General features: G+C 39.1%; 1 protein-coding gene and 1 non-coding gene across 5 annotated transcripts in view; both read right to left on the bottom strand.

Annotated features, from left to right (window-relative positions):
• Window positions 1–24,133, bottom strand: part of BICDL1 (BICD family like cargo adaptor 1) — an 80,935-nt gene that overhangs the window by 48,342 nt on the left and 8,460 nt on the right. The window lies entirely within an intron of this gene.
• TRNAG-CCC (transfer RNA glycine (anticodon CCC)) lies at window positions 9,752–9,824 on the bottom strand. The gene has a single exon. It is a non-coding gene; the product is annotated as a tRNA-Gly (tRNA).

Below are 24,133 nucleotides of genomic sequence, written 5' to 3'. Positions count from 1 at the left end.
AGAGGATGAGTTGGTTAGATAGCATCATCATCTCAATGGACATGAATGTGAGCAAACTCTGGGAGATACAGTGAAGGTGACAAATAGGTTCCATGGATTAGATCCGGTAGATAGAGTGCCTGAAGAACTATGGACTGAAGTTCATAACACTCTATAGGAGGCAGTGACCAAACCCATCTCCAAGAAAAAGAAATCCAAGAAGGCAAAATGGTTGTTTGAGAAGGCTTTACAAATAGCTGAGGAAAGAATAGAAGTGAAAGGCAAGGGAGAAAGGGAAAGATATATCCATCTAAATGCAGAGTTAAAGAGAATAGCCAGGAGAGATAAGAAGGCCTTCCTCAATGAACAACACAAAGAAATAGAGGAAAACAATAGAATGGCAAAGACTAGAGATCTCTTTAATGAAATTGGAGACCTCAAGGGAACATTTCACACAAGGATGAACACGCTAAAGGACAAACAGTAAGGACTGAACAGAAGCAGAGGAGAACAAGAAGAGGTGGGAAGAATACACAGATATACAAAATACACAAGAATACAAGAATGGTCTTAATGACTCGGATAACCATGATGGTATGGTCACTCACCTAGAGCCAGACATCCTGGAAAATGAAGTCAAGTGGGCCTTAGGGAAGCATCACTACAAACAAAGCTAGTAGAGGTGATGGAATTCCAGATGAGCTATTTAAAATCCTAAAAGATGACACTGTTAAAGTGCTGCATTCAATATGTCAGCAAATTTGGAAAACTCGGCAGTGGCCACGGGACTGGAAAAGGTCAGTTTTCATTCCAATCCCCCAAAAAGGCAATACCAAAGAATGTTCAAACTACCATACAATTGTGCTCATTTCACATGCTACTAAGGTTATGCTCAAAATCCTTTAAGCTAGGCTTCAGCAGTATGTGAACCAGAACTTCCAGATGTTCAAGCTGGGTTTAGAAAAGGCAGAGGAACCAGAGATCAAATTGCCAAGATTCATTGGATCATACAGAAAGGAAGAGAACTCCAGGAAAACATCTACTGCTTCATTGACTATGCGAAAGCCTTTGACTGTGTGGACCACAACAAACTGTAGAAAATTCTTAAAGAGATGAGAATATCTGTCTCCTGAGAAACCAACATGTGGGTCAAGAAGCAACAGTTGGAACCTAACATGAATCAACTGATTGGTTTAAAATTGGGAAAGGAGTACCTCAAGGCTGTACACCTTGTTTATTTAACTTCTGTGCAGAGTACATCATGTGAAACACTGGGCTGGATGAATCACAAGCTGGAATCAAGGCTACCAGGAGAAGTATCAACAACCTCATATATGCAGATAATACCATCCTAATGACAGGAAGTGAAGAGGAACTAAAGAGATTCTCAATGAGGACTAATGAGGAGAGTGAAAAGCTAACTTAAAACTTAACATTCAAAAACTAAGATCATGGTATCCAGTGCCATCACTTCATGGCAAATAGATGAGGAAAAAGTGAAAACAGTAACAGACTTTGTTTTCTTGGGCTCCAAAGTCACTGTGGATGGTGACTGCAGCCATGAAATTAAGAGACACTTGCTCCTTGGAAGGAAAGCTATGACAAACCTAGACAGTGTATTAAAAAAGCAGAGATACCACTTTGCCGATAAAGGTCCATACAAAGCTACAGATTTTCTTGTCATCATGTACAGATGTGAGAATTGGACCATAAAGAAGGCTGAGTGCCAAAGAATTGATACTTTTGAACTGTGGTACTGGAGAAGACTCGTGAGAATCCCTTGGGCAATAAGGAGATCAAACCAGTCAACTGTAAAGGAAATCAACCCTGAATATTCAATGGAAGGACTGATGCTAAAGCTAAAGTGCCAGTATTTGGCCACCTGACGCAAAGAGCAGAGTCACTGAAATAGACCCTGATGCTGGGAAAGAGTGAAGGCAAAAGGAGAAGGGGCAGCAGAAGAGACAGTTAGATAGCATCACCAACTCCAACGGACATGAATCTGAGCAAACCCTAGGGAGACAGTGAAGGATGGGGAGGCTGTTGTGCTACAGTCCATGAGGTCACAACGAGTTGGGCATGATTAAGCGACCAAACACAGCAACAACATAAGACTCTATGAGATTCCTTTCCCCACCTGCCCTCTGCTCTTTCACCCCCCATATTACAGGATGAGTTGTTTACAGCAGGAAAATATTAAGAATTTTATTTTAAATCTTTCATTTGAATAAAATTGATGGAATATGAGTCAAGTCTATTTTACCCTTCTACATAATTACTTACCAGTAGTCACAAACAATCAATAGTCACAAAAATATTTATAAATGAGATATAAAAGCCTTTTCCTCCCTCAGATTTATGTTATCAGTTATGTCCATTTTGCAAAAACTATTCAAATGGAATTCAAGCATAACTACATTCCCTTATGGGAAAAAATCCACAGCAAGATTTAAAAAAAAAAATATTTCCTACTAAATGTCAAACACGGAAACGTGGAAGAGCAGGGTTTAGATTTTGGAGACAGCAGCTAAGTGGTCGGGTAATCTCCCATTGGACATTCCACCAGTAAATTTGGACATTTGTTGATGAAAATACTTCTCACATCTTGCCTCACTAAGATTATATATCATCTGATGGTTGCCATGGAAATAGTAGTAATGCTAACAAGGATTAGCCCCATAGGGTTTTACCACTGGGTACAGGATTATTTTCTGTGAAGTCACTGGAGAAGCAATACAGATACTACGTGGGGATAAAAAACTGGTGAAATTTAAGTAGTGAAGCCCAAACCCTTCCTCCAAATTAGAGCCAATCCATTCCCTACCCGGATAATACCTACAGCTTCATCACCTAAGTTCTGAGCCTCTTTAGATCCCACATTCTCCACAGAGTCTTTCCTAACAAATCTCAGCTCTCCACTCTCAGTCTGTCTCTTGATTCACATTCTTTAGTGGCCTACATACCACAATTTACTTATCTAATGATACTGTTTTGCCTGGTTTCCCAGATGCAAACTGAATCAACAGTTCCTGAGTGTGTGCTCTCCACCAGGCAAGGTACTGTCACGTGAATGACTTCCTTAAGTCCTCATAATGATACCTGTTAGGCACGTATCATTAACCCACTATTTAGATGAGGAAACCAAACTCTGGAGAGGTGAAGTGATTTCCCCAGTACAATTTATTTCCTCAAAACAATCATTACTGTTTGACTACAGGCTCCTCAAGGAAAGGGAGGCTTGCCTCTTGCCACTTCTCCAGGATTCAGCAAGGGCTCGGCTCACAACAGGCAATCAGCTGGCCAAAAGTGATTTAAAGAAAATCAACAGATTAAAAAAAAAGAAAATCAACAGAGAAAAAAAATAAAAAAGACTACCCTGGATATAAACAAGTGGGGAGGCAGACACTGCTGGGGCTTTTGTTTGTTTGGTTTTTGTTTTAAGAAATCAAACATACTGAAAGATTTCTAACAATGTCCATTTACTATTTTGAAAAAAATAAAAGATCTTATATAAAGCTATATTCTATGAACATACTGTTCGGTCTTGATCAGTTGCGAGATATATTACAAGACATTTGTTATTACTAATAATGTAATGAAGTTAATATTTCATTTCTTCAAAAAAATTTCAATAGTAAATTCAAAATGTTCACATATTTTCATGACTAGGGAAAAAAAAGGTATTAGAGCTAGAGCTTGTCCTCTGGACTAATTAAACATGTGTCTTGATGGACAAAAGGTTAAGAAGCAAAGGGCACTGGGGCAGGGATCAGCTGCTGCTGGACTCCTTTCCTAGCTCGATGAACATAAGCAACTCAGGTAAGCAATCTAGCCTCCGTCTCCTCAGGCCTTCCAGCACAGGGACATTAACTCTGCCCACGGCCAAACTGTCCTTCAGGGACAATGAGATGTTACTTTGTGTTCTGAGTTGGCATCTGGTCTATTTTCTTGTTTCTCCAAGATGGTGAGAGAGCAGGAGGAGCTTCCTGCTTCTGGAAACTGCCGAAGGTATTGGCTTCATGAAAATGGAACCCATAAGCTTTAAAGTTGACTCAGTTGTCTCCTTCTGAGAGAAACAGAAGGTCAGAGGATGAGCCTCTTTCAAAAACTTCAGATTAAGAAAAACAGAAATTTATTATGGAAAGTTGGCTACAAAAAATGTCTATGATTTTAAACAAAGGAAGTTGTTCCAAGTGAGTGTCCACTTCTGATCAAAAGCATATCTCACTTTTTCAGCCACTAAATACATAATAAAAACCCATTTCCCACTTCTCCAACATGTTGGAAAATTGATGAGTTAATGTTTGCTAAAGCTTTCAGGTATAAGGTGCTATCTCACAGCTAAGCACTATTCTATTTAAACTTGTTTCTGTTTCTTTTCTGTCATCTTCCATGTCTATCTGGGATGGAATGATGGAGATGATTAACTACTGCAGTCTAATAAACCTGAAAATTCTTCAGAGCAGGGAAGCTTAAAAATATAGAAATGAAAATTAGGGTCCATTCAGACAGAGGCTTATTTAAATGTCAGAATAATTATTCCAAACCGAAAACAATCCAAATAACCTGTCACCTGAGAGATCCCAGATGGAGGAGAAAGTGCTATAAAAATGAAAATGATCATAATCACTAACACACCTAACATATGAAGGAAAAGCAAAAATCCAAAACAGCAGTAATTCCAAATAACGTCGTAATCCGATACTATTCCAACACAGTTACTAAACATCCTCCACAGGAAAGGCAAGATGTTAGGCACTGATTAGGATGCAGCTACATTCAAGGAAGGACATGAAACAGGTAAATGAACAAACACATTTCACATTTGCTAAAGCGAAAGCAGCAACAGAGAAGCACATACATTAAAACATTCAATTGATAGAACTTAAGTTCTGGAAAGTGAATCCTCAAAAAAAGCATACTGAATCAATGTATTTATACATTTGATCATGGACAATTATGACTTCTATACAATAAGATTCAACAGTTCTAATTTTCCTCCCAATCAGCCATAATTACTACATAAACTCACATGAATGGGTATCAGGAAGCATGACAGAAGTACACTTCTAGATGGACCTATAGATTATCATACTAAGTGAAGAAAGTTGGAGAAAGACAAATATTATATGATATCACTTCTATGCAGAATCTAAATAATAGTTCAAATTAACTTATTTATTTATAAAACAGAAATGGACTCACAGACAGAACAAATTTATGGTTACCAAAGGGGAAGCAGAAAATGGGGGAGGGGGGATAAATTAGAAAGAAGAAAAAGGAAAAATACATTACCAGATTAACTTGAGGGAAAAAACAAGTCTGATGCTCACAATACAAGGAACTGGTTGTATTCCTGATTCTATAGTTTGCTGCCAACTGAACAAAGTGTAGCTAGTTTATACTATAGAATTAAACTAGAATAAAGGCTAGTAAATTTATAAAAGTCCTGAAATCACCTTCCATGGTTACACTTTCTGATCCACTAATTTTACTTCTAGGAATCTATCTTCAAGAATAATCAGAGAAGCCATCAAAGCTTTATGTACCTAGCAATTCCCTATGGGTATACCCTATAGGAATATGTGTTTCTGTCCACCAGAATGGATATTCAAGATTGCTTATAACAGCATTATTTGTTAACAGCTAAAACCCATAAACAACCATTAACCAGAAAAATAGGTATGTTATATATTCACACAGCAGAATACAATACACCAAAGCAAGTGAATTACCTAAGATACGTGTATCAACACAGATGAACTCTAAAAGCAAAATGTTAAGCAAAAGAAGTTACACACAAAATAATTCATGCTGTATGATTCCATTGGTGCAAAATCCCAAAACAGGCAAAACAAAACAGGATTATTTATGGATTCACACTTAGCAAGTAAAACTCACAAGAAAACAAAGGTAAGGAACGATCACCACAAAAGTCTGGGGAGTGGCTGCTCTGTACGGAGGGTGGAGTCTGCTTATGCTTGGGCTTGTAAGACCTAGAGCATGGGGCTCAGTGAAGCCAGGCTGACTCCTGATCACCAGCAATGATGAGATAATAAATAGTTTGCTGACCCCTGAATCCTTTCAAAGAAACTGGCATGTGAAGCCAAATTCTAGTTTGGGAGTTTCATGGATGTCCTTATATGTCAACTAGAGTCACATGTTGTGGTCTCTCTAGGGATCAATTGCCCAGAACCAGAAACTTCTGTTCCAGCCTAGCACTCCCATTCCAGGGAAGGAGACCCACCACGAGGCTGCAGCTCTCAAACCCCTCTGTGTTTAGTTAACTCTAGTATCATAACTTTATGCCTTGATTGTATTTCGCATGTTCCCAAACCTGTACTCATTAAAAGACAATTCTTGGTTTGTCAGGCAATTTTATTCATTATGTTTAAAGTCTTCCTAATCTCATTTTTAGAGATAAAATACAATTTATGTTAGCCTAAAAAAAATATTGGTTCATTTTCCAACATCAGAACACTAGGTTATATGAACCAAAACTGTATGACCACAGGAAACCACAGGAAACATGTGAAAATTTAGTTGGTGATATGCTATTTTTGTCAAAATGCTCAGTGACCACAAAGGATGAGAAACAGTATTTGATGGTGTGGAAAGCAGAATCTTTTAAAAGTCAATGCCTGACTGTTTATAATAGCCAAGACATGGAAGCAACCTAAATGTCCATCAGCAGAGAAATAAAGAAGATGTGGTACATATATACAATGGAATATTACACATACATTAAAAAGAATGAAATAATGTCATCTGCAGCAACATGAATGGACCTAGAGACTGTCTGAGTGAAGTCGGACAGAGAAGCAACATGAATGGACCTAGAGACTGTCTGAGTGAAGTCAGACAGAGAAGCAGAAACAACGTATGACATCCCTTACACACAGAATCTAAAAAGTCATGATACAAACAAACTTATTTACAAAACAGGAACAGACTCACAGACTTAGAGAACAAACTTATGGTTGCCAAGGGTAAGGACGGGGGGAAGGGATAGTTAGGGAGTTTGGGATGGACATGTACACACGGCTATATTCAAAATGGATAACCAACAAGGTCCTACTATATAGCACAAGGAACTCTGCTCAATGTTATGAGGCAGGCTGGATGGGAGGGGAGTTTGGGGGAGAATGGATACATGTATATGTATGGTTGAGTCCCTCTGCTATCCACCTGAAACTTTCACAACATTGTTAATTGGCTAGACTCCATACAAATAAAAAGTTTAATAAAGAAAAAGTCAATGCCTGAAAACTCCACAGATTACGTGTCTTGTCAAAAGTGAGACAACACAATTGAATAACGGGATCTCACATTATCATCGTTAAGTGCACATCTAGTAAAAAATGTTTGATTTGAATCCAGCAAGCTGTAATACATAACCTCCAGTTAGTAGGATATGCCAGGGAATAGCAGAATGATTTAAATGTCATTATGAGGAAGCAACCAGACACATTCAGAGGCTAAAATTTTCTACAGGACAACTGGCCCAGTTTCTTCAATATGTCAGTGAAAAAGAGGAATTGCGCTAGAATAACACTTATGGGACCAGACATATTAGAACAAACATAATGCATGGTCCTGGGTGGGATCCTGATTTGCAAACCAAGAGTAAAAGAACATCTTTGGAAATTAATTGGGAAAATCTGAATATGAGCTTGAAGTTAAGATAATGAAAAGTTACTGCAGTAAAAAGGCATAGGTCATTAATTTAAAAAGCAGGTTACAAAACAATACATGCAGCATATGATTTGGTTTAAAAAAGTATAGATTAAAAAAAAAAAGTATAGATGAATTTACATATACCTAGGAAAAGGTTCCTAAAGATTTACACTAAGCTGTTATAATGGTGATCTCTGGAAAGTGGACATGTGATGTTTTTATTTTTTCATTATTCCTCTTGTCTCTATTTTCTAATTTTCTTCAGGATACATGCACTGCTTTTGTAATAATTAAAAAATAAGTTAAATAAGAAGTGCCAATGGCCAGGAGGATTCCCTGGTCCAGTGGTTAAGAATCTGCCTGCCAATGCAGGGAACATGGGTTCAATCCCTGGTCCAGGAAGACTCCACACATACTGAGCCCACGTGCCCTAGAGTCCGTCGTCTGCAACAAGAGAAGCCACCACAAGAAGCCTGCACACCGCAACTAAAGAAAGCCTGCACACAGCAGCACAGTCACAAAAATAAATAAATCTTTAGGAAAAAAACTGTCAACGGCCAGGAAGAATTCCCAAGATGACAGAGGAGCAAGACCTGAGCTCACCTCCTTTTATAAGCACACTAAAATAACAACTATTCAGAGAGAACTTATTGATGAGAAAAAGACCTGAACCTTCCAGAAAAGACCTTTCACAGCTAAAGGTAAGAAGGAACCACAAGAAGGTGAGTAGGAGGGGCAGAGTGGACATATGGTTAAGACCCAAACGGTCGAGTGGGTGACCCACAAACGGGAGAGTAACTACAGTTTCAGAGGTTCTCCCCAAGAGCGAGGGGTCTGAGCCCCACATCAGGCTCTCCAGCCCGGGGTTCCTGCACCAGTAAGATGAGTCCCCAGGATGTTTGGCTTTGAAGGCCAGTGGGGTTTACTTTTAGGGACCCAGAGGGCTGTGGGAAATAGAGGCTCCAGTCTTAAAGGGTGCACATAGAATCCCACCTGCTAAAGGACCCAAGGCAGATGCAGCAATTTGAAAGGAGCCTGAGTCAGATGCACCTGCTGAACTTGTAGTCCCCCAAGAGGCAAGGGGCAACTGGAGCTCACACTGGGGACAAACACTGGTGGCAGCCGTTTTGGGAGCTTGTTCTACCCCGTGGACACTGGGGCTGGCAAGTACCATTCTGTCCATCAAAAGACTAACAGATAAAGAAGATGTGATAGATACACACGTGCATGCATGCACACAGCAATACTACTCAGTCATAAAAAAGAATGAAATCTCCCCATTTGCAACAACATAAATGAACCTGGAGGGTATTATTCGCAAGTGAAGAGAGTGACAAGGGATTAATCTCCAAAACATACAAACAGCTCATGCAAATCTAAGTTTAAAAACCTAACAACCCAATAAAAAAATGGGCAGAAGATCCAAATAGACATTTCTCCAAAGAAGACATACAGACAGCCAAAAAGTGCATGAAAAGAAGCTCAACATTGCTAATTATCAAATAAATGCAAATCAAAACTACAGTGAGGTAGTACAAGGTAGTACCAGAGGTATCACCTTACCCTGGTCAGAAAGGTCATCATCAGAAACTCACAAACAATAAATGCTGGAGAGGATGTACAGGAAAGGGAACCCTCCTGCACTCTTGGTGGGAATGTAAATTGGTGCCTCACTCTGGAGAACAGTATGGAAATACAAGGAATTCAAACTGGAAAAGAAGTAAAGTTGTCACTGTTTGTAGATGACATGATACTGTACATAGAAATTCTAAAGATGCCACCAGAGAACTACTAGAGCTAATCAATGAATTTAGTAAAGTCACAGGATACAAAATTAATACACAGAAATGTCTTGCATTGCTATACAGTAAAAAAAAAAAAAAAAGATCAGAAAGAGAAATTAAGAAAACATTTACTACTGCAACAACAACAAAATACCTAGGAATAAACCTCAAGTCTCTTTTAATCTTTTTTCATTTTTTTTCTCATGCTGTTTTGGGTTTTTTTAACTTATTTATTTTTTAAGTATTTATTTATTTGGCTGTGCTGGGGCATGCGGGTTCTTCAATCTTTAGTTGAGGGATATGGGATCTAGTTCCCTGACCAGGGATCAAACCTGGGCCCTCTGCATTGGGAATGCAGAGTCTTAGCCACTGGACCACCAGGAAGTCCCTATTTTTTAATCTTTAATTTTTGGGTATAGTTGATTTACAGTGTTGTGTTCATTTCAGGTATATGGCAAAGTTAATCAGTTTGGATTTGTCTAACTGCTTCCTTATAAAATCAATTAACTTGCTCCTCCAAAATAGGGTTGGCAAATTTTCCTTAAAGGTCCAGACAGGAAATAGTTTAGGCTTTGTAGGCCACTTACTACTTCTGTCATATGCTCTTTTTTGCTTCCTGGTTTATTTCTGTCTTGTTCCAACAATCCTTTAAAAATGTAATCCCTCTGTTGTAAAGCTGTGTTTTTCCCCTTGAAATAACCAAATAATCTGTGGGGTGATATTTCCAGTTCTACATCTACCTTTCACCTAATAATTTTTATCATATGTAGATGGTTTTTGCCTGAATCAGATATTTTATTAGGAGTTGAAATGGTGATTCTCTAATTATACCATTACTTCTCCAAATACTAGCTGGCATTCTTATATAAAAAAAGAGCATACCCTCTTTACCTAGAGTTATTCAGTTACCTTAAAACAGCTGCTACTAGAAAAATGATCAATTCAATCAGTATTTAGAGTAAGCAGCTGATATTAGAGTAATTTTTAAGATGGTCAATTGTGGGATGGGGGAAGGGTCTCTTTTCTGAGGATTCATGGATTTTTACATATTCATGTGAATAAATCAACTGCAGCCATTATTCTCCCTGATGTTCCAGCTGTCGCAACTTCAGCCAGTGTGGGTCCTTTCAAACTGCCTTCGGTGTCCTTTGACACAACTCCATTAGCTTGTTTGATTTAAACTGAAGTACACATATAATTATTCCATTAGGTTTTGCAAAGCTTTCTTGTTTCTAGCACAAAATGATTTCTCAGGCTTACCCTGTTGAGTTCCTACTGCAGACTTGGAATTTCTCTTTTTCTCCAAGGAGCCCTGGTTCCTTCTAGTGGGGAAGGATATAGGAAGTAAAATCTGTGCGTTAGGGGTACTCATTACTACTAGCATTTGATTAGTTTACGTTCTTCTGCAGACAGAGCTGGGAAAAAAAATACACGATGAACTTCACATGTCTTGTATCTTCTGATTTATGCTTATCTATCTGTCCTCGTGTCTGATTTTTCTGATACTAACTCCTTGCCTGATTCCTCTTCACAGCTGTCCTCATACCCATTCTCTTACTCACCTCAGCCTGCTGTAACTGTTAAAGCCATCTCCTGCTAAATACTGAAGCGCCTCTACTGTTGTCCTTGCATTATATGACATTGCATGGCTCTGACCATGAATCACATTAAGCAAAAATGAAGGGATATTGCCATTAAAGTAATGTGTAGCAACATTTATTTGCTGAGCACTAATTTTAGAATGCCACATCTCTCTTAATTAACTGCGAAAACACATCAATTTATAAAACGAAATTTTGTTTTCTATATTATCATCAAATTTTACAGACTTCTGAGCTTTAAGGGCACTGTGACTGGCACAGAGATACAAACAAGTCAAAGACAGTCTTTAGCATGAGTTGTATCAACACATACAACTGCTCTTTAATAAGCCAGGAAGTATGATAAGAGCTAGTAGGAAATGGCAACCCACTCCAGTGTTCTTGCCTGGAGAATCCCAGGGACGGGGGAGCCTGGTGGGCTGCCGTCCATGGGGTCACACAGAGTCGGACACGACTGAAGCAGCTTAGCAGCAGCAGCAACAATCCTAACAATCTTGTAAGTTATATAGTATGATTCTGGTTGTATTTAATAATCCCTACTTTTTGTCCACATGAGAAAAATGTGCAGTTTCAAACCCTGAATCTCAGTCAACACAGCTAGTAATCAACAGAAACAAAGTAAATCCAGACTCATCTAGTACCAAAACCTGAGTCCACCTCACTATGCCACGCTGTCTCCTAGAAGGAGTGATGATGGATGAAACATGCCCTAACTGCAGCATGGCTTAGTTTTTGCTTTCATTCCACACAACCTTCCAGACACCGACTGTACCACTGAGGTGGAAGAAAGTGCTTATCTGAGAGGTTCCTCCTTGGCTTTGTGTCATTGTAACAGGGTATCCCAGAGGCTCTATTCTGCCTAATGCCTTTACTGATGAAGGAATTGGGAAACTTGTAACACTGGCTGTTAATACTCAAGTAGGCAAGAACAGCTGTTACCAATCCTAGTTTCATATCAGAAATAGTAATTCTCATCCTTGGTTACACATTATAATCACCTGATTAAAAAATACTCGTGATGCGCAGGTCACATCCCAGAGCACCTAAATAAGAATCTCTGGGGGGTGAGACCCAGGAATCAGAATTCAGTGCAAAAGCTGCCTGGGTGATCCTTATGTGCAATCAGGGGTGAGAATTAGCTTTAGAATACAAGAATAGCATTCACTAAGCGACTTTGATAAATGGAGAGTGGGGGGAGGAGAAGGTTCCAATCCAAAAAAGATGAGACCAAACGAAATGGATAGACAACAAACAGCATTTTGAAGTCAGCAAGGAATAAGCATGAAAAGCAGTGTTTCCAAGAATTTACACTGTTTCCATTCAAAGGCACTTTCACTAAAGGAGAGTCTATTTCTCTAGCCTGGTTCAGCAAAGTTAGAATTCTCACCTGTAAGGCTCCAAAGCCTATGCTCTTCAAGTCACACTATCCCCAGCAGTAACAGCTGTCACTAATTGAGTACCTATTATGAGCCAAATGTTTTAGTTTCTAAACAACTTTATCAAATAGGTCTCTATTTTACAGAAGATGGATAAAAAAGATAGCTTGCATTTATTACTAAACAAGTCATCTGGACCAGTAACACCCAACTGTGATCCTGGGGGCACTGAATTGCTATTCCAGTGCACACAAAGCACTGCCTACAGACAAACTACATTATGTCATTAAATGCTGTTGTGATAAGAGAATATACATATCCTTCTAGAAGTATCACTAATTCTGTGTCATTTTTACTCTTTTTTTTATCGACCTGCAGATACTAAAATAACCTCTATCACATGAGAGCATACGATTTTAAAAAATATTAAGAAGGGGTCCTCCTGTGTTGAAACTGGAACTCTCAGGCACCGCTTGTGGGAATATAAAATTATACACGCCTCTTTGAAAAGCAATTTGGCAGTTACTTAAAAAGTTACAGAGATATATCAGATAGCAATTCCACTCAAGAGAAATGAAACAAATGTCCACACAAAGACTTGTACATGAATCAATTCATGATCAAAGCAGCACTATTTATAATAGTTGAAAACTAGAAACAATACAAAGATCTATCAACTGATGAGCCAATAAACAAAATATAGTATAATCATACAATTGAATACTATTCAGCAATAAAAAGGAACTACTGATATGTGCTACAATGTTAGTGAACCTCACAGACATTATGCTAAAGAGCCAGACACAAAAACTACCTGCTGTCTGATTCTATTTATACAAAATATCCAGGAAAGGTAATCAATACAGATCAAAAGCAGATTAGTGTTTGCCTGGGGCTGAGGGTGGGAATGGGAGTGGGGGTGGTAACCGACTACAAAAGGTCAGGAGAGAACTTTTTCGGGGGCAGGGGTATAGACATGTTCTAAAACTGGATCACAGAGATGATGGCACAATTCTGTAAATCTGCTAAAAATAACTAAATTTTACACTTACAGTGAGTGAATTTTATACTGTAAATTATACCTCAACGAAAGTGAAAGTCACTCAGTTGTGTCCAACTATTTGTGACCCCAGGGACTATACAGTCCATAAAATTCTCTAGGCCAGAATACTGGAGTGGGTAGCCTTTCCCTTCTCCATGGTATCTTCCTAACCCAGGGATCAGAACCCAGGTCTCCCGCATTTCATTTCTTTACCACTGAGCCACTAGGGAAGCCCAAGAATACTGGAGTGGGCAGCCTCTCCCTTCTCCAGCGAATCTTTCTGACCCAGGAATCAAACCAGGGTCTCCAGTACTGCAGGCGAATTCTTTACCAACTGAGCTATCAGGGAAGCCCTATATCTCAAAAAGGTTATTCAAAAATATTGTAGACGGTCACTGGATTAGAGTTGTAAAAGAGGAGGGTCATCATACTGAAAGACTGGGAACCAGCGATATAGACAATAGTGAAGGAATTCAGCAAGAGTGAGGGTGCATAAACGAAGTATAACAGAAATTCTCTGGGTAAAAATTTTTAGTAACAGTTATATTTACTATACACTAGAACCACAGAACTAAGTAGTGTATGCCTATTTGACTTGTGAATGTCATCTTATACTCATTCTATTTCATCAAGGTGCTCAGCCTCCTGCAGGAGATGCCCTGAGCACACAGCCCTCGACTCAATGGAATTAAGGACATGAATTAACCGGAACAGACGACAAAACCTAAGTGACAGAAGAAAAGTACTAAAGAGCTCTTGGTGGTCAGGAGAGATTAACACAGGTGGGGAACGAACAGCAAAGGCCTCATGAAGGAAGCAGTAACTCAGTTTGGCCTTAAGGCCTGGGGAAATTCCAACAGGTGGCAACAGGAGGAGAGTGTGAGGAGGGAAAGCACAGGGCATTCTCAGGAAACACGCTAGTCCGGTCGAAGCACACGGCACAGAGAGGGAATGGGAGATGAGGCTGGAAACGTGTAGGTCCAGATGATACAGGGCCCGAATGCCATGCCAAGGAGCCTCAACTTTATCTAGTTGGCAAAGGGGAGTCCCCAGAAGGCAATGAGTTGTTCAGAACTTCCATGGAAAAAGGTAATCTGACAAAAGGAAAAAATGAAGGGGCAGAGCATAAATGCAAGACAAAGGTGTGATTATTGCCTAAAGTTCAACAAAGGATGTGGCCCTACAGAAAGGAGGGGGCAGATTCTTTGATCCCAGGAAGGAGGGGAGTTCATGCTGAATTACAATTCATCTCTTGAGAGCTTCTGCTTTGTCATTTTTTCCAATGCTCTTGGGATCTGTCTGTCTCTCCCACTGGCAGTTAAGAGTCCATTACTAACACCTTTGGCAGTCTGTGTTTCAGAAGACACATTTTTCATTTACTTTGTTTTACCCCAAAGGATTCTATTTGGCAAATAAATTCCTTTCACTTTAAGGAAGTGCATGCAAGGAATGACTTTTTAATTCATTTCTGCCAGTTTTTAAATAGGATGTTAATTTTGAAAAACTGGCCTCAATCCTATGCTATGTTCAACTTCAATCTGGTTTTTGAAGAATAAGTCAAATATTTAAATAGACTGCAAGACTTTGAATCAATTCTAAATAAAAACTGGTATGCTTTTCGTAGAGTTCCTATTAAACACTGAAGTTCCTTTTCAATAATCTGTCTGTATACAGACTACATAAAAGAAAACACTACTGCTTAAGTAAAGAGAATTAATTTTACTGCACAGAGTTTAAACTCGGTGTTTTACAGACTTTTTATAACACACATTTGCATAAACCACAGCTTTTCTTGCTCTGTGACCTTAGGTGAGTCACATCCTCTTAAGGCCCTAATTGTTTCCTCAAGTGTAAGATCAAAGAGTTATACGGTACAAGCTAAGTAACGGGTTAAGCCTGGCCTTCAAAATTGTAGTAAGAAGGAATTCTCACCATCTTAAAACATTATTCTAGAAATCTGAAGTCAAAGTGGTAATTACCCATGCTTTCAGTCTTCAGATCAATAAACCTTTTCAGGATTGTGGCCATGTGTGTGGCACTATACCAAGCATTGGGATAAAAATCAGTTAAACACACAGTCCTTGCCTTCATATTGTCTAAAGCCTAGCAGGAAAACAAACATCATCATTGTGAGATTAAATGGCAAAAAAATATAGACCTCAGGCTTTATCATTTAAATAAACTGAGTCTGAGAAAGAGCATCACAGGTCAGTGCCCCTAACCTTTGAGGACAAGTTAATGTTTATCCTCTGTTGGCAGCTCTCCCTTCAGGAGGGAAGAGGCTGACTGTGTGGAGCATGAGTTGGATGTACAGAGAACAGAAGGTCTTCTGTGTACAGTTTATAACTTTGTTAGTTTTATTTCTGTGAAATAATTATGGAATAAAGATCTTAAGTGATGAGCTATATCCAAAATTCAGTTAATACCTCGCTTCCTTATTTATATAATATTAGAAAACATGAAATTGACATCTATTACTTAAGTCTTATCATCAATCTAGAGGGAAGGCCATATGCTAAAACACCTGTGACATCATGGTTACGTCTTCCCTGCACTCTGAGCCTGACCACAGCAATGTCATAGTGGAAAGAATGACTGGTATCCATAGAAACATCACCAGACTGGGACCATGTAAAAAGCTGTAACCTAGCAACTGATGACGAGAGGTGTGTGTAGGGGGAATTCTTCCAGTTCAGCAAAGGATAAACATGCAACACTGAATGCAACTAATAATACTAGGGCAGTGTGGAAGTCTGACTTATCTGTAGAGAACTGGGAATGTCAGGCTTTTTTTAAAAAAAGCTACTTGCACCATGCTGCTTAATTTTAAACAGGGAAAAGCATGTAAACACCTCCTCACTGCCTATAGTATCAGTTGTGTGCATGGAAAGTACCTTACACGTCATGACTAGAATGGAAAATACATTTTGTAGTGGCATCAATCATTTCAACCTCTATCTCTCATTATACAGAGGCAATGAATTTTGTTGAGAGGAGAAACCATCCCTGGTCTCAGAGAAGGATGGATGTGTTCTATATGTAAAGAAGGCAACATTACAAAGCTCCCAGATTCCCTATATACCACATAAATGTGAGAATGTTTCTCTTAAGCATTTTCTTTTCAATAGAGATCACATAAATATCTATATAATACATGGACATTTAGAGAGTGGAAGAAATATCTAGTTCAATTCCCTCATTTTACAGTCACAGTCTGAGATCCAGAGTGAAATTTTTTTTAAGCTCAGAAAGTTAGTGACAGAGCATGGGCTAGAACTGAGGTCTTCTGTTTTCCATGCCAACCCTTTCCATTAAAGGAGAATTCCATTTTTCTTTTCCTTCATGTCTAAAGAGGAACATCATTTGGATTTTATGAGAATGAAAAACAAAAACCCCTGGGATCTTAGGGTTAATCTGTTATAACAGTTAATGTTACCCTACTTAATATAAAAATGAATGTGTGTCGTAGCTCAGTCAGTAAAGAATCTGCCTGCAATGAAGAAGACCTGTGTTTGATCCCCTAGTTGGGAAGATCCCCTGGAGAAGGAAATGGCAACCCACTCCAGTATACTTGCCTGGAGAATTCCATGGACAGAAGAGCCTGGCAGGCTACAGTCCATGGGGTCCCAAGAGTCCAACACAACTTAGAGACTAAACCACCATACTACTCTAGGGCAATTTGAAAAACAGATCCTTTTTCTTTGGAAATTCTATTCCAGGTTATAGCTTCAAAGGAGTTTATTCAAATCTGTGATTATCAGATATATTGCCTGAGTACAAAAAGACCAGCAGCTTCTCTATTTGGAATAAAATGGTATACATGGCACTCTTACAGCGGTCTGCCATCCCGCTCAGCTTAACTACTCACTAATGGATTAGTGATTTACAAATCATGTTATCATATACAGGCAAAAAAAACCATTTTTTACAAATAAAATATTAAGCAGAACTTTAATACATGAAACATAAAACTGCTCAGGTTGAAATGGAAATGGGGGAGGGGACAGGAATCTACCAGCAAAATGTCCCTTTCAGCTCTTCCTTCCTTCAAACTATTCTGAGGTACCTCTTGGAGACCTATGGCTCTTCTGATCACAGTTTGAGAACCAATGATCTAAACCAATGGCTGTCTAAGTTATGAGTGTGGTGGTGGGGGTGGGTTTTCCCTCTCCATATGCTTTCCCATATATAATCTTATAAGAAGCCTCGATAAACAAATACAGATAAGGGTAACCTTTTACTAATATTAAATATTTTATAAATTTAACTAAGATTTAGAAGATCATTAAAAATACCTAGGTCTTTAAAAAAATTGAAATTGGAGGATAAGGATGATAGTACTAGCTTTACTCCGTATCCATGTAATTGTGGATTCAGCTTTGATTTTAAAGCACTGAAGTAGTTACAAATGCGACCAGTTTCTATGCAGTTCATCTTACAACAGTGTCATACTACTGAGTTATTGGAGAGGGCACAAAGGCAAGGTGAGCTGGCGGCACAGCCTGAGACACCACCGGCCTTTCACTCATTTAATGTGGCGCTCATCTTAAGAGAGCACATGATATGTGTATTCTGGTAATGACTCTTCAGACTGTGACAAAATTTTAAAGACAATCAAATTTGTGGAATCTCCAAAAAGACATTTTACAAACATTTTCTAGTCTAGTCCAGCTAGACTGGAAGTTCTTTTTCAGTTCTAAAAATTATATGAGAATATTGGATCACTGTCCTGGACACCAATGAAGAACAATGAAGAAGACGCTGTCACAGTTAAAACATTATCAGCTTTTCTGCTGATTGTTTACTCACTGAATACAGATACATTATTTTTCAAGGCAACAATATTTAGGGACCAGACCTGTGGGTCAGCCAGCATAGGTAACAAAAGAGTGCCTAGTTTGTGGCCATTTTTTGTTTTCTCTGCCAGTAAAGGCCAACCTTACTGTCACCTGCAATCATTTGCCAGGTATAAAACTTAGAGGCCTCACCTCACATCAGGCAGGGGCAGCTCATTTAATTGTTTCCATCACTCCAACACAGCACACTAATCTGTCTACAGAGACCAAGGGAACCCAGGTTAAAAAAAAAAAAAAGCTGACTACCAATGTACTAAGTCAAATCTAGCAGCATTAAGAAAACCTACTCCCACAGTGATTCATCTAAATCTTGGGCCTGGCAACCCCCCAAACTTAGACTTAATGTGTCAGAACCTCTGGCTCTCCTCTTTCGAAAAAGAGAATCAAAACACGATACAGTTGTAACTAACAGAACCAACCTAAGATTCCTGAATCAGGCACGGTTCTCTCTGGATAAATAATTAAGATCAGTCTCAAATAATCAAGATACAAATCTACCCATAAAAACACCCATATGCTGAACGAACAAGCAATTATCACCTTAATGTGTTTAACCTACTAATTAGCAACAGTACCAATCTGGAAAAAGCTGAAAATGCTGTCTTCACAGAGAGCTCCTATAGGCAAAAACCCCTTTTCTCTTCTAGCTGAAGTGAGCCTCTTAACAAATTCTTCTCAATCTTCATAGTACCTCCTTGATAAAACAAATACAAGCTGCTGAAAGTGGACCCTAAACCTCTGGATTCATTTTACTCAGTGACTCTGAAGTTAAGGGGCATCCAAAACAACATGCAGCAAATATCAACAACAACAAAAACAAGCCAGTGAGATGGAAATACACGTGAGAAGGTTTTTGTTTCTGATTGACCACCTCTCCTAGAAAAGGTACAAAAACCAATCTTAACATCACTAGTTAATCCATAACCACTTTAAAGCCTTCAGCAATTCACTGACTTTCTGATGATCAGTTTCCTTATCTGTCAAATAAAGAATAATTGCTATCCATTTCATCACAGAGTGGTAATGAGATCTGAGGAGGTCCCATATGTGTCCTTTTGGAAGTCTGAATTTACTGTTGTCTGGTTGGAAAATAATCTTGTCTTCAAAACTTCTTTCAAGGATAAGCTGACTAAAAACTGCAATGTCTTTTTTTCTACAACACAAAACCAGTAAATGAAACAGACTTTAAGGAGAAGACAAGTAAAATACAGGCCCCTGCCCCCAAAAGCCCAGTCAATAATTAAAACTACTTTTGATGAGCAGCTGTTGTTCACTGTAAAGTGTTCTGGAAACAAGGATGGTTGTGCGTCACCAGGCAGAGCCACAACAGTCACGCTTTTAAAGCCTTTAACCCTGAGCAAGAAACCTGGGAGAAATCTGCTTCAAAAAGTACACGGATGCAGAGCTGCTAATCCCAAATGAGCTGTTTAAAGAACAGGGATCTGTTTGCTCTTCAGGGGAAAATTAGTCTTTTCAGGAAGATTAGCTCCAGCTACTGTGCATCCTACCTTCTTCGTGTGTGGATAAGACATTAGAGGCAGACTGAGGAATACAGCTTAGAACAGGCAGCAGACAGACAAAGCACCTGTTTGCACCAACTTCCTCCTACTCACGTCACTCCAGACACCAACTCAGAAGAGCGGTTCTCCTAGCAGCTGAGACTGTGGGGGACAAACGAGAAGAGGTGGGTAATGGAGGGCAGAAGTCAGGGCTAGACGGAATGAGAACTCATCTGAATACAGCTTCAGTCACTCTGAATAAATTCTTGGGAACAATCAACAGAAGGCACTATAAAACAGAGCCTCAGGCCCTGAGAGTGCTCAGATGACTGTGGGAAATTTAACGCAATATTTCACCTCAATACAACAGAATTCTCACTGTTCTACTTATATGAAACCAACATGGATATTCAAAGGGTAGCTCAAACTTCATCCAACAGTAATTATTCGATTTTATATTCCAACCTTTCCTCTAGCCTTTGGTCTCTCAAGTTAATGATGCCACCATTCCCTAGGGAGCCCAAGACGAAAATCCAGGAGTCATTTTTTATGATTCTTTTCTTAACTCCCTTTCTCACATCCATCCATTCCATTCAAAACTCTTGGTTGGTTCTACCTTCAAAACATACACCCCATCTAACCCTTCTCACTACCTCTATAACCAAAGTGACCATCAACTCTCCACTGGAGAGTGGCTTCTTCCCTGACCTTTAGGCTTCCACTGCTGGCCCCTATAATCCATTCTCCTATGGTAGCTAGAGTAAAATTTTAAAATAGTTATCGATCAGGTCTTGATGCTCCTCTGCCAAAAGCAGATCACTGGCTTCGCAGCACACTGAGTAAAACCTCAAATCTGTATCATGGCAGGAAAGGGCCTACATCATCTGGCCACTGACTACTCCCCTTTGACCTCATCTTCCTAAGCCAACGGCACCATGGTCACATCAGCCTGCTTTCCATTCATTCCTAGGCTGGAGAAGGTGTGGAGAAAAGGGAACCTTCGACACCACTGGTGGGAATGTAAACTGGTGCAGCTGCTAAGGAAAACACTGTGGAAGTTCCTTAAAACTAAAATTACCAATCTCACTCCTGGACATATATCCGGACAAAACTGTTTAATTCAAAAGGATAACACACCTCTATGTTCACAGCAGCCTTATTCACAATAGCCAATACATGGAAGCAGCTTAAATGTCCATCAACAGATGAATGGATAAAGAAGATGTGGTACAGCCCAGAAATAAACCCACGTACCTACGGTCAATTAATCTTCGACAAACAAGGCAAGAATATAGAATGGAAAAAAACAGTCTCTTCAGCAAGTGGTGTTGGGAAAGCTAGCCACTTGCTGGTAAATCACTGAAGTTACAACATATCCTCTCAATATACACAAAAATAAAGACCTAAACATAAGACATGACATCATAAAACTCCTATAAGAGATCATAGGCAAAACATTCTCTCACATAAATTGTACCAATGTTTTCTTAAGTCAGTCTCCCAAGGCAACAGAAATAAAAACAAACAAATTTGCACAGCAATGGAAACATACTATAAACAAAATGAAAAGACAGCCTACAGAATGGGGGAAAATATTTGCAAATGATGTGACCAACAGGGGCTTAATTTCCAAAATATACGAATAGCTTATACAACTCAACGGCAAAAAAACAACCCAACTGAAAAATGGGGAGCAGACCTAACCAGACATTTCTACAAAGAAACAAAGGCTTCCCAGGTGGCTCAGTGATAAAGAGTACTTTACCACAATGCAGGAGACAGGTTCAATCTCTGGATTGGGAAGATCCCCTGGAGAAGGAATGGCAACCCACTCCAGAATTCTTCCCATTCTTGTCATGGGAAATCCCATGACAGAGGAGCCTGGTGGACCACAGTCCATGAAAGGGTCACAAAGAATCAGACATGACTTAGTGACTGAACAACAACAAAGGTATCCTCAGGATATATGCAGCAATGTCGATACTAAGTGCTACAGGATAAACCTAACTCAACTCCCAGGAGGGTCAATTTTACACAAATATTTTTGAAAAGAGATTTGACTACTAGACAAAACAGTTTTAACATGCTGATAAGTGCTGGGGACACTTCAGATTCTTCCATCCTCTCAAATTAGAGAATCAACATTGGACTAGATGCAGAAATCTCATCTTCATGATGATATGACGGTTACCATTTATTGAGCACTCACTATATGCTAGACATCATAGTTAGAGTTTACATACATTACCTCATTCCATCCTCATAACAACATCAGATAATAGTAATAATACTATTGTTTCCATTATACAGAGAATGAAACTAAGATTTTAAAAAGTGGGAAAACTTTCCCATACTCACCCAGCTAGTAAATAGCACAGTTGGTGTCTGGTCCCCCCTGGGACCTGTCTGGGCTCCAAAGCCTGTGACCTTGACCTTAGAAATGTGAAACTGAGGCAAAGGAACCCTCATCAGTCTTGTACTGGAAGAGCCTTAAGTAAGCCACATATCTTTTGGTCCCTCCAGTTTTTCTCAGCTATAAAATTAGGACAATTCCCATCCCTTCCATCATCATAACGTGGATCCGAAAGCTTATGAGATATATATTATAGCATTCTATTTTAGAGCTGAAAAGAATCTTGGTCATACAAACACCTGAATATGAATGTTTATGGCAGCCTTATTTATAAAAGCTAAAAAGTGGAAACAACCCAAATGTCCATTTATTAATGAATCAATAAACAAAATGTGTTGTATCCATGCAATGGAATATTCTTCAGCCATAAAAATGAGGTTTTGATATACACTACAATGTGGGTGTACCTTGAAAACATTATACTAAGGGAAAGAAGTCAGCCACAGAAGGTCACATATGTATGATTCTATTTACATGAAATGTCTAGAACAGACAAACCCATCGAGATAAAAAGTAGATTAATGGTTTTCAGGTGTCAGGGTGTGGGATGGGGGTTAGGAACGAGGAATGACTGCTAATGGGCACAGGCTTCCTTTGAGAGGTGTGAGATGTTCTATAATTAGATAGTGGTGATGGTGAAACTGTACACTGTTAAAAAGCAAATATTATGGTATATGAATCCTATCTCAACAAACAAACATTAAAAAAAAAAAACCATGGAGGCCATGGCAGCAAAGGAAATACATTTAAAAATACTTTGGACAAATAAATCAACTATACTTCAATAAAAAAATACTCTGGACAAAAGCATCACGGAAATATCAACACATTTTAGATATCATACATTTCATGCTTATAAAAACACATTATTCACTCTGTAAGAAAAGCATGGCCTTCTACTACTTTTGCTGGTTGTTAACTTGTCCTAAGAGAATCTTAATTCACTTCAAAGTACTCCACTCCTCTAGTTGCTGAATACTCAGTTAATAAAATGATAATAAAATGCAATCTAAACTGGCTGCTGATGGAAACCCAAGGGGCTTGGCCTGCTTAAAGAGAGAAAGGAAAAAAGCCACAAAACTCACCAAGGGCCTACATTCAAGGCCAGAGAAGATAACAAGAATCTAGATCTAGTGGAAATGTTATCCTCCCATATTCTTCTGGGAACCACTTATCAGAATTGTCTACAGAAAAATTAGGCAGAGGAATCTCAACTATAAAAATACTACCTTAGTAAAATAACCATCAGCATTGAAACAAATTCTTTAACTTCATATTCTGCTTAACATAAACACATTATCTCATTTCGATTTCACCAGTACTTGCATTAGGTACAACTTTTTACCCCCATTTTAAAGATAAGGAGAGGGAGTCATAAACAAGGTCACCCAGAGTCAAGATTCAACACGTGTCTGAATTCTAACTTCAGGGCTCTCCCTATGTTATGTTAAAACTTGCTTTCTCCCACCACCTATCTTTCACCGGATCAAAAAGCAGAGTTGAGGCGGCTTCTGTTCATGTCACTTTGTAACATGAACTCAGCTCCCAATAAATAATTTCCTCTTAAATTGTTCTGGTTTGTTGTATTCCTTTCATAAGTCTCCATAAGAAACATTAATTCAGAATAAGTATTAAATGTTTTTGAACAAATAAATCAATCTGGCCAGGCTGACCTGGTCAATCTTTAATGAAAGGACTTCCCTGGTTGTCCAGGGGTCCTGGCCAATGCCGGGAACACTGGTTCAATTCCTGGTCCAAGAACTAAGATCACACATGCTGCAGAGCAACCAAGTCCTCACGCCATAACAACTACAGTCTGCACGCCCTAGAGCCCATGCCCCGCAACAAGAGAAGCCACCACAATGAGAAGCCCGAGCACTGCAACTGGAGAGTAGCCCCCGCTCGC

The sequence above is a fragment of the Bubalus kerabau genome, chromosome 16 (assembly GCF_029407905.1).
Source record: "Bubalus kerabau isolate K-KA32 ecotype Philippines breed swamp buffalo chromosome 16, PCC_UOA_SB_1v2, whole genome shotgun sequence".
Classification (NCBI taxonomy): Eukaryota; Metazoa; Chordata; class Mammalia; order Artiodactyla; family Bovidae; genus Bubalus; species Bubalus kerabau.
The sequence above is the reverse complement of the archived record's forward strand: the minus strand, read 5'-3'. Positions and strand labels throughout refer to the sequence as shown.